We start from the raw sequence: 17,464 nt of genomic DNA, 5'->3' as shown, positions 1-17,464 counted from the left end.
TCTGTAAGCAAGGACTGGTCTGTCTCCCAAGATCTGAGAGAGCGATGGCTCGTCCTTCAGGATAGGTTGTAGATCCTTGATGATGCGTTGGAGGGGTTTTAGTTGGGGGCTGAAGGTGATGGCTAGTGGCGTTCTGTTGTTTTCTTTGTTGGGCCTGTCCTGTAGTAGGTGACTTCTGGGTACTCTTCTGGCTCTGTCAATCTGTTTCTTCACTTCAGCAGGTGGGTACTGTAGTTGTAGGAATGCATGATAGAGATCTTGTAGGTGTTTGTCTCTGTCTGAGGGGTTGGAGCAAATGCGGTTATATCGTAGCGCTTGGCTGTAGACAATGGATCGAGTGGTATGATCTGGATGAAAGCTAGAGGCATGTAGGTAGGAATAGCGGTCAGTAGGTTTCCGATATAGGGTGGTGTTAATGTGACCATCGCTTATTAGCACCGTAGTGTCCAGGAAGTGGATCTCTTGTGTGGACTGGTCCAGGCTGAGGTTGATGGTGGGATGGAAATTGTTGAAATCATGGTGGAATTCCTCAAGAGCTTCTTTTCCATGGGTCCAGATGATGAAGATGTCATCAATGTAGCGCAAGTAGAGTAGGGGCATTAGGGAACGAGAGCTGAGGAAGCGTTGTTCTAAGTCAGCCATAAAAATGTTGGCATACTGTGGGGCCATGCGGGTACCCATCGCAGTGCCGCTGATTTGAAGGTATACATTGTCACCAAATGTGAAATAGTTATGGGTCAGGACAAAGTCACAAAGTTCTGCCACCAGGTTAGCCGTGACAGTATCGGGGATACTGTTCCTGACGGCTTGTAGTCCATCTTTGTGTGGAATGTTGGTGTAGAGGGCTTCTACATCCATAGTGGCTAGGATGGTGTTTTTAGGAAGATCACCAATGGACTGTAGTTTCCTCAGGAAATCGGTGGTGTCTCGAAGATAGCTGGGAGTGCTGGTAACGAAGGGCCTGAGGAGGGAGTCTACATAGCCAGACAATCCTGCTGTCAGGGTGCCAATGCCTGAGATGATGGGGCGTCCAGGATTTCCAGGTTTATGGATCTTGGGTAGCAGATAGAATACCCCAGGTCCTGGCTCCAGGGGTGTGTCTGTGCGGATTTGTTCTTGTGCTTTTTCAGGGAGTTTCTTGAGCAAATGTTGTAGTTTCTTTTGGTAACTCTCAGTGGGATCAGAGGGTAATGGCTTGTAGAAAGTGGTGTTGGAGAGCTGCCTATTAGCCTCTTGTTCATACTCTGACCTATTCATGATGACGACAGCACCTCCTTTGTCAGCCTTTTTGATTATGATGTCAGAGTTGTTTCTGAGGCTGTGGATGGCACTGTGTTCTGCATGGCTGAGGTTATGGGGTAAGCGATGCTGCTTTTCCACAATTTCAGCTCGTGCACGTCGGCGGAAGCAGTCTATGTAGAAATCCAGGCTGCTGTTTCGACCTTCAGGAGGAGTCCACCTAGAATCCTTCTTTTTGTAGTGTTGGCAGGAAGGTCTCTGTGGGTTAATATGTTGGTCAGAGGTGTGTTGGAAATATTCCTTGAGTCTGAGACGTCGAAAATAGGATTCTAGGTCACCACAGAACTGTATCATGTTCGTGGGGGTGGAGGGGCAAAAGGAGAGGCCCCGAGATAGGACAGATTCTTCCGCTGGGCTAAGAGTATAGTTGGATAGATTAACAATATTGCTGGGTGGGTTACGGGAACCATTGTTGTGGCCCCTTGTGGCATATAGTAGTTTAGATAGCTTAGTGTCCTTTTTCTTTTGTAGAGAATCAAAGTGTGTTTTGTAAATGGCTTGTCTAGTTTTTGTAAAGTCCAGCCACGAGGAAGTTTGTGTGGAAGGTTGGTTCTTTATGAGAGTATCCAGTTTTGAGAGCTCATTCTTAATCTTTCCCTGTTTGCTGTAGAGGATGTTGATCAGGTGGTTCCGCAGTTTCCTTGAGAGTGTGTGGCATAAGCTGTCAGCATAGTCTGTGTGGTATGTAGATTGTAATGGATTTTTTACCTTCAGTCCTTTCGGTATGATGTCCATCTGTTTGCATTTGGAGAGGAAGATGATGTCTGTCTGTATCTGTGCGAGTTTTTTCATGAAGTTGACAGATTTCCACTCTATACGGCTAAATTCAGTGCCTTGCATAATCACAGGTTTCAGAGTAGCAGCCGTGTTAGTCTGTATTCGCAAAAAGAAAAGGAGTACTTGTGGCACCTTAAAGACTAACAAATTTATTAGAGCATAAGCTTTCGTGAGATACAGCTCACTTCATCGGATGCATTTGGTGGAAAAAACAGAGGAGAGATTTATATACACACACACAGAGAACATGAAACAATGGGTTTATCATAGCTTATGCTCTAATAAATTTGTTAGTCTTTAAGGTGCCACAAGTACTCCTTTTCTTTTTGCGAATACAGACTAACACGGCTGCTACTCTGAAACCTGTGATTATGCAAGGCACTGAATTTAGCCGTATAGAGTGGAAATCTGTCAACTTCATGAAAAAACTCGCACAGATACAGACAGACATCATCTTCCTCTCCAAATGCAAACAGATGGACATCATACCGAAAGGACTGAAGGTAAAAAATCCATTACAATCTACATACCACACAGACTATGCTGACAGCTTATGCCACACACTCTCAAGGAAACTGCGGAACCACCTGATCAACATCCTCTACAGCAAACAGGGAAAGATTAAGAATGAGCTCTCAAAACTGGATACTCTCATAAAGAACCAACCTTCCACACAAACTTCCTCGTGGCTGGACTTTACAAAAACTAGACAAGCCATTTACAAAACACACTTTGATTCTCTACAAAAGAAAAAGGACACTAAGCTATCTAAACTACTATATGCCACAAGGGGCCACAACAATGGTTCCCGTAACCCACCCAGCAATATTGTTAATCTATCCAACTATACTCTTAGCCCAGCGGAAGAATCTGTCCTATCTCGGGGCCTCTCCTTTTGCCCCTCCACCCCCACGAACATGATACAGTTCTGTGGTGACCTAGAATCCTATTTTCGACGTCTCAGACTCAAGGAATATTTCCAACACACCTCTGACCAACATATTAACCCACAGAGACCTTCCTGCCAACACTACAAAAAGAAGGATTCTAGGTGGACTCCTCCTGAAGGTCGAAACAGCAGCCTGGATTTCTACATAGACTGCTTCCGCCGACGTGCACGAGCTGAAATTGTGGAAAAGCAGCATCGCTTACCCCATAACCTCAGCCATGCAGAACACAGTGCCATCCACAGCCTCAGAAACAACTCTGACATCATAATCAAAAAGGCTGACAAAGGAGGTGCTGTCGTCATCATGAATAGGTCAGAGTATGAACAAGAGGCTAATAGGCAGCTCTCCAACACCACTTTCTACAAGCCATTACCCTCTGATCCCACTGAGAGTTACCAAAAGAAACTACAACATTTGCTCAAGAAACTCCCTGAAAAAGCACAAGAACAAATCCGCACAGACACACCCCTGGAGCCAGGACCTGGGGTATTCTATCTGCTACCCAAGATCCATAAACCTGGAAATCCTGGACGCCCCATCATCTCAGGCATTGGCACCCTGACAGCAGGATTGTCTGGCTATGTAGACTCCCTCCTCAGGCCCTTCGTTACCAGCACTCCCAGCTATCTTCGAGACACCACCGATTTCCTGAGGAAACTACAGTCCATTGGTGATCTTCCTAAAAACACCATCCTAGCCACTATGGATGTAGAAGCCCTCTACACCAACATTCCACACAAAGATGGACTACAAGCCGTCAGGAACAGTATCCCCGATACTGTCACGGCTAACCTGGTGGCAGAACTTTGTGACTTTGTCCTGACCCATAACTATTTCACATTTGGTGACAATGTATACCTTCAAATCAGCGGCACTGCGATGGGTACCCGCATGGCCCCACAGTATGCCAACATTTTTATGGCTGACTTAGAACAACGCTTCCTCAGCTCTCGTTCCCTAATGCCCCTACTCTACTTGCGCTACATTGATGACATCTTCATCATCTGGACCCATGGAAAAGAAGCTCTTGAGGAATTCCACCATGATTTCAACAATTTCCATCCCACCATCAACCTCAGCCTGGACCAGTCCACACAAGAGATCCACTTCCTGGACACTACGGTGCTAATAAGCGATGGTCACATTAACACCACCCTATATCGGAAACCTACTGACCGCTATTCCTACCTACATGCCTCTAGCTTTCATCCAGATCATACCACTCGATCCATTGTCTACAGCCAAGCGCTACGATATAACCGCATTTGCTCCAACCCCTCAGACAGAGACAAACACCTACAAGATCTCTATCATGCATTCCTACAACTACAGTACCCACCTGCTGAAGTGAAGAAACAGATTGACAGAGCCAGAAGAGTACCCAGAAGTCACCTACTACAGGACAGGCCCAACAAAGAAAACAACAGAACGCCACTAGCCATCACCTTCAGCCCCCAACTAAAACCCCTCCAACGCATCATCAAGGATCTACAACCTATCCTGAAGGACGAGCCATCGCTCTCTCAGATCTTGGGAGACAGACCAGTCCTTGCTTACAGACAGCCCCCCAATCTGAAGCAAATACTCACCAGCAACCACACACCACACAACAGAACCACTAACCCAGGAACCTATCCTTGCAACAAAGCCCGTTGCCAACTCTGTCCACATATCTATTCAGGGGATACCATCATAGGGCCTAATCACATCAGCCACACTATCAAAGGCTCGTTCACCTGCGCATCTACCAATGTGATATATGCCATCATGTGCCAGCAATGCCCCTCTGCCATGTACATTGGCCAAACTGGACAGTCTCTACGTAAAAGAATGAATGGACACAAATCAGACGTCAAGAATTATAACATTCAAAAACCAGTTGGAGAACACTTCAATCTCTCTGGTCACTCGATCACAGACCTAAGAGTGGCTATACTTCAACAAAAAAGCTTCAAAAACAGACTCCAACGAGAGACTGCTGAATTGGAATTAATTTGCAAACTGGATACAATTAACTTAGGCTTGAATAGAGACTGGGAATGGATGAGTCATTACACAAAGTAAAACTATTTCCCCATGGTATTTCTCCCTCCCACCCCACCTCCCACTGTTCCTCTGATATTCTTGTTAACTGCTGGAATTAGCCTACCTGCTTGTCACCATGAAAGGTTTTCCTCCTTCCCCCCCCTGCTGTTGGTGATGGCTTATCTTAAGTGATCACTCTCCTTACAGTGTGTATGATAAACCCATTGTTTCATGTTCTCTGTGTGTGTGTATATAAATCTCTCCTCTGTTTTTTCCACCAAATGCATCCGATGAAGTGAGCTGTAGCTCACGAAAGCTTATGCTCTAATAAATTTGTTAGTCTTTAAGGTGCCACAAGTACTCCTTTTCTTTAGACTTAAGAGTGGCAATTCTTCAACAAAAAACTTCAAAAACAGACTCCAACAAGAGACTGCTTGAACTGGAATTAATTTGCAAACTGGATACAATTAACTTAGGCTTGAATAAAGACTGGGAGTGGATGTGTCATTACACAAAATAAAACTATTTCCCCTGTTTATTCCGCTCCCCCAACCCCCCCCACACACACATACTGTTCCTCACACGTTCTTGTAACTGCTAGAAATGGTCCACCTTGATTATAACTACAAAAGGTCTTTCCCTCCCCCTCCCCATTCTCCTGCTGGTAATAGCTCACCTCACCTGATCACTCTTGTTACAGTGTGTACAGTAACACCCATTGTTTCATGTTCTCGGTGTATATAAAATGTCCCCACTGTATTTTCCACTGAATGCATCCAATGAAGTGAGCTGTAGCTCACAAAAGCTTATGCTCAAATAAATTTGTTAGTCTCTAAGGTGCCACAAGTACTCCTTTTCTTTTTGCAATTCCTTGGCTTTTCACTTTTAACGTCTTTTGGAGTTCTCGCCACTGCAGTCACAAACTCTGGAATGGATTTTTAGGTCACTGGACTGGAGTGTTGTTATAGCTTTACTTGCTTCAGTGCATGAGACACACTTTTCACAAAGCAGCAGATCCTTGTGTAGCAGCTCAAGTGGTCATATATGCTTGCACATAATAAGGCTCTCCTATGCTTGTTTAAGCAACTGACACCATACAGAGACCCAAAACAGATTAGAACTGAAAAAGAAAATCTCTTAATCCAGGATAGGTTCACACAGAAAAGTAATCAGGCTCGATCTTGGGAAAACTTCCTCACATACATCCCCAGTGCCCTGCAGCAAGCTCAGTACAGCCTTAGGGCTTCTAACAGTAAATCACTATTCTCACATTGGCCACCAGATAGCAATAAGCATAACAAAAATACCTACATCATTACAACAACAAACTACGCGTACAGATATCTGTTCTAGATGTGGCCATAAAACTTCTCAGGAAATATACAAGGTTGGTTTTGAACTTTGCTAATCCCATTTAAAACCATTCCATTTATTCACTACCCTTTCCCCCCTTCCACTCTATTGTTTTGAACATTGTCCCTTGCACTGCACAAATTTGTCAGCCATGCAGTTTGCAAATATGGGCTTTACCCACTGCTGTTAGAAAGCGATAAACAGATGAGTTCCATTCAAAACTATAAGGTACAACACACCAAGGATTCTTTTAACAGGTGGATCAGCGAGAGTAAAGCAATGTGTTTCTGTCTTTTTATTCCTTTGATAATAAAATCTATCTGGCTTCCCAAAAATCACTGCTCTTGTAAGAAAAACAAATTCTCCCTCAGTCAAACTTCAAAAAAGGGCCAATTTCATCCATGAAATCAATGGAGTTACACCAGCCATGAATTTGGGTCCAACGTCTGTTCTTCGGTTGGTGGCAACTAGATTAATGGGAACCCAGCTCGAAGAAACAGAAATTGCAGAATTTCCAGGGTATTGGAAAGTCTTTGAAAGCTATTTTGGTGGCAACAATTGCATCCCTACAGAGTATGATATTGCACATAATAAGTTCAGAAATCTCATAGATCGTTTTCCGGATGAATCAGGCAGGTGGGAATTGTTTAAATCATGTTCGTAGGAATAACTGCCTTTTCAAATACTTTATAAAATTAACTCCTAATAAACATGACTTACAGCTTACCAGCCATGGGAAACATTAATTCCTCGAGTTAGAAATCAATCAATCGATCTCCTTTTTCTTGTCATATGTTTCCCTAGACTGCAGAATATGCCTCGTCTAGCTGAATACAGATTTTTCTATCCAAGAAAATTGTTTGTTTAAAGAAAGTCAGGTAATTTGAGCCGAGGAAGCCTTATTTGACTGCTCCTTTGCTTCACAATCAGTGAACATGAGCAAAGCCTGCATAATTCATGACTCTTAATGAAATAATTTTAAGGCATCTAAGTCTGGGGCTTAGGTTTCTTAAGTACCTTTGTAAATCCCTCCCTATGTGCCTAAAGATAAGCTTCTAAATCCACATATAGGCACCTAAATACAAGTGACATCAAGGAGATTTGCTGCCAGCACCCCTGAAAGGAGGGTCAGTTTTATTTCAGCGCTTAAGTGTAGATTTAAAAGCCTGATTTTAGGCCTAAGGAATTAACTTCTTCATTTCATGATTGCATGCCAAAGTAACCTCAAAAAAAAAAAATCTTTTGAAAGCAATCCCCAGTGGTTACAGATTGGAGACAGTTTTGTGAGGATATAAGGAGTGTTCCAAAGCTCTCTGAAATCAGTGGGCTCTGAATAAGTTCCCTCGATCTAAATCCCAAGAAGTGCTGGGCACTTGCAACTCTCGTTAGGCCAAATCTTGAACCTCATAGATTCTGTCCAGTCCTTACCCAGGCAAAACCCCGAATGATTCAATGTCAAGAGCTTAGCCTAGGACTGAGAAAATATTACTTAAGTGGCAGTTATAAGCAGTTCTCAGGTTTTGGGTTCTGGCGAATACTGTAAATACCCTCTGTGTTTATAATGTATACACATTTGGGTAGTTATGGCAGGTTTCTCTGCTCACATCAGTTTTACCATGTTGTAATTTTACTGACATCAGTGGAGCTATTTATCTGGTCCTTAAATCAGAGATGGACCCAAACCAAAGCCTCAGATCTAAACATCCCAGAAATTTGGATCCAGATTTGGATCTTAACTTCAAGACTAGGCTTGCTTTAGATGGGCCAAGCCTTGATGTCGATGTGTATTATAATGGAGTTTCAGAGGCTCGTTCACCTGCACATCTACCAATGTGATATATGCCATCATGTGCCAGCAATGCCCCTCTGCCATGTACATTGGTCAAACTGGACAGTCTCTACGTAAAAGAATAAATGGACACAAATCAGACATCAAGAATTATAACATTCAAAAACCAGTTGGAAAACACTTCAATCTCTCTGGTCACTCGATTACAGACCTAAAAGTGACAATACTTCAATAAAAAAACTTCAAAAACAGACTCCAATGAGAGACTGCTGAATTGGAATTAATTTGCAAACTGGAAACAATTAACTTAGGCTTGAATAGAGAATGGGAGTGAATGTGTCATTACACAAAATAAAACTATTTCCCCATGTTTATCCTCCCCCCCCACCACTGTTCCTCAGAAGTTCTTGTTAACTGCAGGAAATGGCCCACCTTGATTATCACTACAAAAGGTTCCCCTCCCCCGCTCTCCTGCTGATAATTACTCATCATTCTGGTTACAGTGTGTATGGTAACACCCATTGTTTCATGTTCTCTGTGTATATAAATCTCCCCACTGTATTTTCCACTGAATGCGTCCGATGAAGTGAGCTGTAGCTCACGAAAGCTTATGCTCAAATAAATTTGTTAGTCTCTAAGGTGCCACAAGTCCTCCTTTTCTTTTTGCGAATACAGACTAACATGGCTGCTACTCTGAAACCTGTCATAGTGGAGTTTGTTGCAGGTTACTTGGACATTTGTGCAAAAGTTAATGTCCTAGACAATTTATAGAGCTAAGACTTAGAATATTCCAAATGGTCTTTAATCTTGCCTCATCGAAATATTAAACGTCAGATATTGCTCTCTTTGAATGCTAGCTTTTTTATTAGTGAATAGTCCCAAAGTCCAAAGCCACCCCTTGCTTCTACTTTAATTTTCAGTTGAGTGGTCAATAACCAAAGTCCCTTTCAAAAATTGTTAGGCCTGCCCATGCTGGCCATGTCAGATTTCTTTCGCATGCTTTATGCTTACAGCAGGGAAAGTTAAATATGCTAAAATATCCAGAACAGTGTGGGGTCAAATTCTAAGCAGCACCTAACATGTAAAATGAGAGTTTTAGGTGCTCAGCACCTTTTAGGATTTGGTACTTCATTAGTGAGAGTCAAAAGGATCAAGGCACGATCAAGCCATATGTGAATACTCAACAAAAAGTAGAGATCAGTTAGCTTCAGAGGAATGGCCGAGACTTCTCAGGGTAAGCAGTGTTCATTCTCATTTGGAAAATGGGCTCACTGCAATCTTTACTAACTGCTGTAAAACAGCACTCGAGCACAGCTTTTTGGAGCAGCTTTGCCCGTTCACTTTCACCTGCCTCCATTACAGCATTAAGCTCTCCAGGAGGAGATGCCTGCACAACGTTTCTTTGCAATGACCATCAGTGGATCAAACGGTATCAGTTCACTGGACTCCAGAGTGCACATTCTGCATGGTAGCATTGCTGTTTTTGCGGGTCGCATGGAATACTGGAACTCATGTTACAGTTGCTAGTGTGTGATATGAACTACATTCATTTGATGGAGATTAAGCAGAGTCCAAAATCTTTCATTCTTGGGATTCCCATTAGGGCCACAGAGAAACACAATACGTTTTTCCTTGGGAAAAAGCTAGACAAATTCTGACCTTGGTTATACCAGGATAAGTCCAGGGAAACACCATCTATTTCCTGAAATGAAATCAATAGTGTTACTCAGTCACACTGGTGTAACTAATGCTACGTCTACGCGACAAGCCAAGAGTGTGATTCAAACATGCTTTCAAACACATACTTGCACTAGCTTGAGGAGAGCTAGCATAACTATGAATAGTACTGCAGCTGCAGTAATACAGGCAGCAGCCATAGCAGCAAGTACAATCCCACCGGACCCCCTGCCCTGAGTACATACTCAGCTCAGCTAAATTGCGCCTCCACTACCCATGCTACCGTGGCTACCCCACTATTTATGCTTGTGTTACACTGATAGACCCCGGGCAGCAGCCGCAGCTGGGATCAAACCTGCGACCTCCGAAGCATAATTAAGGCTAAGATTTAGTCAAGGGTGTTTTTAGCAAAAGTCATGGATAGGTCGTGGGCAATAAACAAAAATTCACATCCCAGCGACCTGTCCATGACTTTTACTATAAATACCCTGGCAAAAACTTAGCAGCTTCTGGGGCTCCGGGGTGATGCTGCTCTGAGGGTCCCCGGAACACGGCTGGTCTGGGGTGCCCCAGGTGCCGACAGCTAGCCCCTGCGCTGGTGGCAGGGGCTGACGGCCCCCAACTACCTGCTGCTTCAAAGTCCCAGGGACTGCTGCTCCGAAGGCCCTGGGGTCAGCCACACCAGCCACTGCAGGTACAGAATTCACAGAGGTTGAGGAAAGTCAGGGAATCCGGGACTTCTGCTAAGCATAGTGCATGAGCCTCCACTGCCTGAGCTAAAAGCAAGCTCATCAATCGCTAGCTGCCAGTAGAGGGGGACAGAGAGCCACACCAAGCAGGCATGGCTTACACTTGCACTAGCTCTCATTGAGCTAGCATGACTGTGTGAGTATGTAAGAATTACACACCTAGCTTGCAATGTAGTTGTAGCCTAAGATCAGACTCTTCCTGGCAAGGTTTACATTAAAGACTTTTCCATTCCTGCATAACGTCTCAGTCCTATGCCCTGTTCTGAAGCCTTCATTAGCCTCTAATGCTGCCCGGTAGAGCTATTTGCTGTGGTTCAAGCCATTGAGCCTACTTTACTGACACTTTTGATAGAAAACCTGCAGTATAACTCCACCGGAACATAGCAGAGGGAGAGAATGGAAGACTCTCAATAGCACAGGGTCAATCCAGTGAATTCAGAAGTGGCATCTCCAGTCATATACACTAGCATTGCTAGTCGACAGCCAGATCAGAGCAGCACATCCAGGAAGCGTACAAAGTGACTGTAAATATTCGAACATGTGTGCAGTCTAAATGACCTGGGCCGTTTAACGATATGTCTATCTTTTTATGAGGCAGCTTTGATGTAGCAACAATATTATTGGTTATAAACTATTGGCACTGAATTTATGTTACTATCAATCAGGCAATTATCGCTTATTTAAGTTGATTATGGACTAGTCGTTTATTGTTTAATAGCCAATTGCATTTTAACAGATTTCACAAGACTAATAAAGAAAAGGCTAAAGCAATGTGCTTTCTTGCCTATTAATCATATATATAGGAGTGAGGGATTAAACTTCAGCCCTATGCACCAAGTAGAGATCTAAAGGTCATTACATCCTACCATCTTGGGCTGATTGCACAAGCTCATCAATACAGCTGGTCAGGAAATTTTTGAAAAACATGTTTTTCATCAAAATATGCTGTTTCATCGAAGCCAAAATGTTTTACGGAGACCTACTGATTGCAACACCGTTTGCGATGCGAAGGTTTCTGTGGTCAAGGGTGGACTCTTCCGTAACTTCCAGAGACACAGACGCAATTTGAAAGCTTGACGTTTTTGATCTGACACCAGTCATTCCACACAATTCCATTTTGCAAAATATTTTGAAAGATTTTTTTTCCATTCCAATGTGAAAGTTAAAAAAAAAATAGTCAAAATCTCAAAAATCAAAACCAGAGGATTTGTCTACTCAGCAAGGATGGGACTGGGTCTGGAAGTACTTTCTTTCATAATACACATTTACAGTAAGAGCTCTACAGATGGATACATAGCCCATCATCTGTACTACAGATGGATGAATGCTGGAGGACATTCAGTTGGCTTTTTAGATGCAGTTCCTCAGTAGTGCTCTGGCCCCTAGGTTCATGCTCCTCTGTCAATCAAGCTATCACATTTTACAGGCAGAAATTTCAGAGAGGGCAAGTTTTAAAGTTGCTTCCACAAGTCTTGGACAAATTTTGAATTCTTATGCTCATTTAAATATTCAAGGTGGAATTGGTTCCAGTCAGGAAACATAAATAAAACTATGTGATTTATATCACCAATCATAACTAGCTGCCATAGGCTAAGTCACCTAGGCAACAAGATTACCACTGGTCCGCATTCACAAAGCTGCCTAAATCCTCACCCCTACCCACAGCTAAAGAGCAGCTCAGAGACCTAGCTCAGCCTAAGACCTTGCACGTATCAGAGCCTGCAGCAAGAGGGTCAGATGAGGCCATCGATAGATGTGGTGGCTGCCCCACACCGGCACAGAAGACAGTTGTGGGAAACATAGAACAAGTGTGAGAGAGGTATCAGGGGTGCGAGCAGGAGACAGAGGACGGTTTCAGCTGCTAGTGCACAGGCTAGCTAAGCACTGACTTGGCTTAGTGACCTAACTCCAGGAGAGGGTTTGCACCTGACAAACCAGAGCAGAGGGAGTCTCCCATGCCCCTCTCCTTTCCCTGCCATTTCACGCCTGGCTACAGGGCTGAATTAAAGAATTTTGGAGCCTTCTGTACTATGGGAATTGGGGGCCCTCCTACCTTCCCTGCCCTTGGGGTTGGGATCAGATCCTGCCTCAGGGGGCTGGGAGACCCCCAGGGAGATTGGGTCAGGTAATAGCTTAAGGGAGGTGGGAGGCAGTGGAGTGGTCCAATTCCCAGGGGACTGGGTCCTGCCTGTAACATTGGGAGGTCCCGGAGGGTGGGATGGAGAGTGTTAGAGAGTGAACCCACTCCGCATGCAACCAACAACGGCTCCAATCCTGCATGGCTAACCCAGTTCCAGCCCTTTGGTTCTCACTGCAGCATGCAGGTGGAGCTCTGGCCCCATGACATCCCCACCCCCCCTTCCTGGCCTCTGGCTTTCCCCCACCACAGTCATTAGGGGTCCCCCTGAGATAGGGGCCCTGTGCAAGTGCACATTGGTTAATCCAGGCCTGCCTGGCTTCCCCCTCAGATAGCTAGTTTTGAGGGTCCCTTACTTAAGTGTCTGTCTGTCCCAATGCATTGTATAGGGAGCTTGGGTGCTTAACTTGGGGCTGAGGATTTCTCCTAGGGGATAGGCATTGCAATGCTGACTGGAGTAATACTTAAATACCTCTGAGGATCTGGGACTAAGTGCCTAAATCGCATTTAAAAATAGAACTTAGAAACCTTAGGCACTTCTGAAAATGTTAGAGATAGTGCGTCTTAAGTCACTTGTTGAGTGCTTTAGGGTTCAGCTGTTGACCGGACACACAAGCACAAGCTGTAAGGCAACATTCAATCAGGAGCAATGGTGCAGTACGCTTAATAACTCTGTAATGCAGAGTCTCAACATAGATGTATCCGATGAAGTGAGCTGTAGCTCACGAAAGCTTACGCTTAAATAAATTTGTTAGTCTCTAAGGTGCCACAAGTACTCCTTTTATTTCAACATAGAAGCATTTCAGTGTTTGCAGATATATCTATTTAAAGCTGCTTTCAAAAGGGAAACTGGCTGGATAATTGGTAACTGTTGAATCAGTAATTCAACAAAAGTCTTGCTCCATAGAAGGCCCAATCTGCGTGATTAAGGGATGACAATTCCATAGTTCAGAAATGCTTCGACTTTCTGGGCCATGTTAGTAGCGAACTTATCAATGGTGTAGGTTGATCATAAAACAAGTCTGAGCAGGTGTAAGGTCATAGCAGAGGAATGTAACTTGCATTGATTTGATCTTCAATGGCTGTACCAAGACCAAAGGAAAGAGGGTGCTGAAGGAAAAGTAATTATCAAGAAAGTGCAAGATCAAGTGTGTGTATGTATATATGTATATATATATATGGGGGGGGAGGCATGGGTAGACTACTTTATTTTACATCTTTTTGTTAGTACTTTTTCTGCTATGCTCTTCCCCTATACCTCACACCTGCATGTAAGATACTCTCAGTCCAGCTCCTTCGTGTAAATCAGTATACAGTAGCTCTAATGAAGTTGATGGAGCTACGCCAATTTATGCTGGCTGAAGATCCAGCCAGTGAATGGTTGTGCACCCCCATGAAATACCATATAACTCTGTCAATTGCACATTCAGATATAAGAGGCAAAGTAATGTTAAGTTATGCTATTATGCCACCACTGAATTTGGCCATAGACTGCCATGAGAGTTGTACCTGCTTACATCAGGCTTGAATTTGACCCATATTTATTTCCTTTCTGCTCAAAAACTCCTATCTATCATTTTCTCAATAGATTAACATACTACAGTGAGTGCAATTACATGAGAGAACTACCCTCATGCTGGGCAACAGCCGCTCAACTTTTAGGAGAAGCCTCTCTAAGGTCTATCGTGGTATTTTGGATTAAGACTACCCAAGGCCTTCATGAAAAGGGTCAATATTGGTTCACTGATTCACATTAAAAATAAAAGACACAGACAGATGCACAAGACTGCAGCCAGGCCTGAATCAATATGAAAACTGTATTATTATAATTTGCAATGCTTCAAAAAACTCTGCTGCAATAATGGTTTAACAACTTACACACAACATTGTTGTTTCTGGAGCCAGCCCCAAAATCACTGACTGAATGGGACACCTGCTTGAGTAAGGACTCGGGATTTGGTCTGTAGTGTTTCAGACTATTAGAGGTAAATCCTGAACCAGTTCTTGCCTCGAGTAACCAAATTAGGCTCTGACAAACGCATGGACATGGTGTTAGGCCCTTTCCCCAGGCTCTGAAGCAGTTACACAGAGGATCTATCTATCTAAAGTACGTAATGACCACCCATCACCATAATATCTGAGCACCTTAGCATCACAGCACTCCTGGGAGGTAGGGCAGTGCTATTATCACATTTTACAGCACTAAAGGTAAACCAGGGAATTGAACCCAGGTGTCACTAGACCATGCTAGCACTCTAAGCACTGAACTGTGCTTCCTATCTACAATCTAAGACTGACGTGACCCACTTACATAGCACCCCATGCTCGTGGGGAAAGATAAGGAACTCCACAAATCAGCAAGTCCTTGGACCCTACCATGGCCATGGCGTCTCCATTCCTTGTGCACTGCTGCAGTGGGAGTCCCTAGGGACCGAACTCCCTGCCAAAGAAGTGCACTACCCCATTGATTAGAAAAACTGCACAGGTTCCACCGCAAAGGGAATCTACACCTCTGCTCAGGCAGGGGCAGGATTTGCCCCTCCCTGTAATGTCTTAGAAAGACTCTTCTCTAATGAGGTTGTAAAGGAGTAGGGTATTATAATCTGGTTGCCCATCAGAAGCGTGTAAGAGGGTCCTATTCTGAATCAAGCCTCTTATTACATATCCCAAGCACTCAGAACAAATGAAAACCCTATTAAAGCACGAAGCTTTCTCTGGGCTGGTGTTAGCTTTTCAGGGTGTGCTGTTCCTTTGTAAAGCCATTGTGTAAGAATTGTATGTCTAACCTTTTGTATAAATTGACATTTCTAACTGGCTGAAATTACTGCTTATATTTAATCAGGGACAATTACTGCCTTTGAACCTGTTGCAATGCCGGTTCAAAGGTTACTGCGGAGCACTGTCACCTGTTTATTAAAGCAGCACTGTTGATGATTTCAGATACAGTCCTGCCCCAGGAACAGTCTGAAAAGAACAAGCCTTATGCATCCACTTGGAGCTGTACAGCAACCTGAGTAGGACATAAATCCCGCCCAATATATCGTGTCCCTCTCTTGGGAAAACAAGGTAAGCTCTGTAACATTCTTTCTCCTGATTGGAAATGGTGATTTTAAAATCCTTTATGGAAGAATTTTAAAAGGGATATTAAAATAGTAACAGCCCCCTCCGTTTTCCCATGCAAATACGGGTTTATGAGATGAGTAGTGCTGAGGTCAGAAGCAGCATGCAAGCCAATCCCAGGAATACTAAATGCCGGAGGGAGAGCTATCAAATAAGCTTCCCCTTACTGTTGCAGTCTTGAATGTGAAACCTGACTCTAGTCTGGGCTATAGCCACATTTTCATATGTTTGATGCTGTCAAGGTTCCTTCCCACTCTGAACTCTAGGGTACAGATGTGGGGACCTGCATGAAAACCTCCTAAGCTTACTTTTACCAGCTTAGGTTAAAACTTCCCCAAGGTACAAACTATTTTACCTTTTGCCCTTGGACTTCCACTGCCACCACTAAACATCTGGGTTTATTTTTGAGAAAGCGTTGTTTGGAAACGTCTTTCCCCCCAAAATCCTCACCAAAACCTTGCACCCCCCTGCCTGGGGAAGGCTTGATAAAAATCCTCACCAATTTTCATAGGTGACCACAGACCCAAACCCTTGGATCTTAAGAACAATGAAAAAAAACATTCAATTTCTTACAGGAAGAATTTTAATATAAGAAAAGGTAAAAAGAATCACCTCTGTAAAATCAGGATGGTAAATACCTTACAGGGTAATTAGATTCAAAACATAGAGAATCCTTCTAGGCAAAACCTTAAGTTACAAGAAAGACACAAAGACAAGAATATTCATTCTATTCAGCACAGTCTAATTTCTCAGCCATTTAAAGAAATCATAATCTAACGCATATCTAGCTAGATTACTTACTAAATTCTAAGACTCCATTCCTGTTCTGTCCCCGGCAAAAGCATCACACAGACAGACAGACCCTTTGTTTCTCCCTCCCTCCAGCTTTGAAAGTATCTTGTCTCCTCATTGGTCATTGTGGTCAGGCGCCAGTGAGGTTATCCTAGCTTCTTAACCCTTTACAGGTAAAAGGATTTTTTCTCTGGCAAGGAGGGATTTTAAAGGTGTTTACCCTTCCCTTTATATTTATGACAGATACCTTTATCTGTTCAAAGGCACAGCGCATACCTTGCCACCATCCCACCATTCAGATCGAAGGTTACCCGACCTCCATGCAAACAAATTGGCATTCTTCCACTTCTGTTACTTAAGTGATCAGAAATGACAGATTTTGAAGTTAAGTGACTGACAAATCCATGGACTAGATTATCTGAAAAGATGTGTAGCATCTAGTCCAAAGGGACCTTGATCTTTGACTGGGGTTCAGAGGTGCTATAATAGAAATAATCCCTCATTCAAAAAAAAATTTTTTTTTTTAAAGTATGTTACAGTGTAAGGTGCCTTTCCAAACTGAAGGTGGCACCAAGATGGTATGGAAACATAGCTTCCTGCAATAAATACTTAGCTTTTGCAGAGCACTGTGAATATGAAGATCTCAAAGAGTTTGACAAAGTATCATTATCCCCAGTGAGCGAGGGGAAAACTGAGGGACAAAATGAAGTGTTTTGCCAAAAATCAACTAGCAAATGAGAGGAGAACTTGGGTCTCCTGAGTCTGAGCCCACTGTATCACACTGCCACCTTTGAGC

This window comes from Dermochelys coriacea, chromosome 7 (genome assembly GCF_009764565.3).
Source record: "Dermochelys coriacea isolate rDerCor1 chromosome 7, rDerCor1.pri.v4, whole genome shotgun sequence".
NCBI classification, from domain to species: Eukaryota; Metazoa; Chordata; order Testudines; family Dermochelyidae; genus Dermochelys; species Dermochelys coriacea.
The sequence above is the reverse complement of the archived record's forward strand: the minus strand, read 5'-3'. Positions refer to the sequence as shown.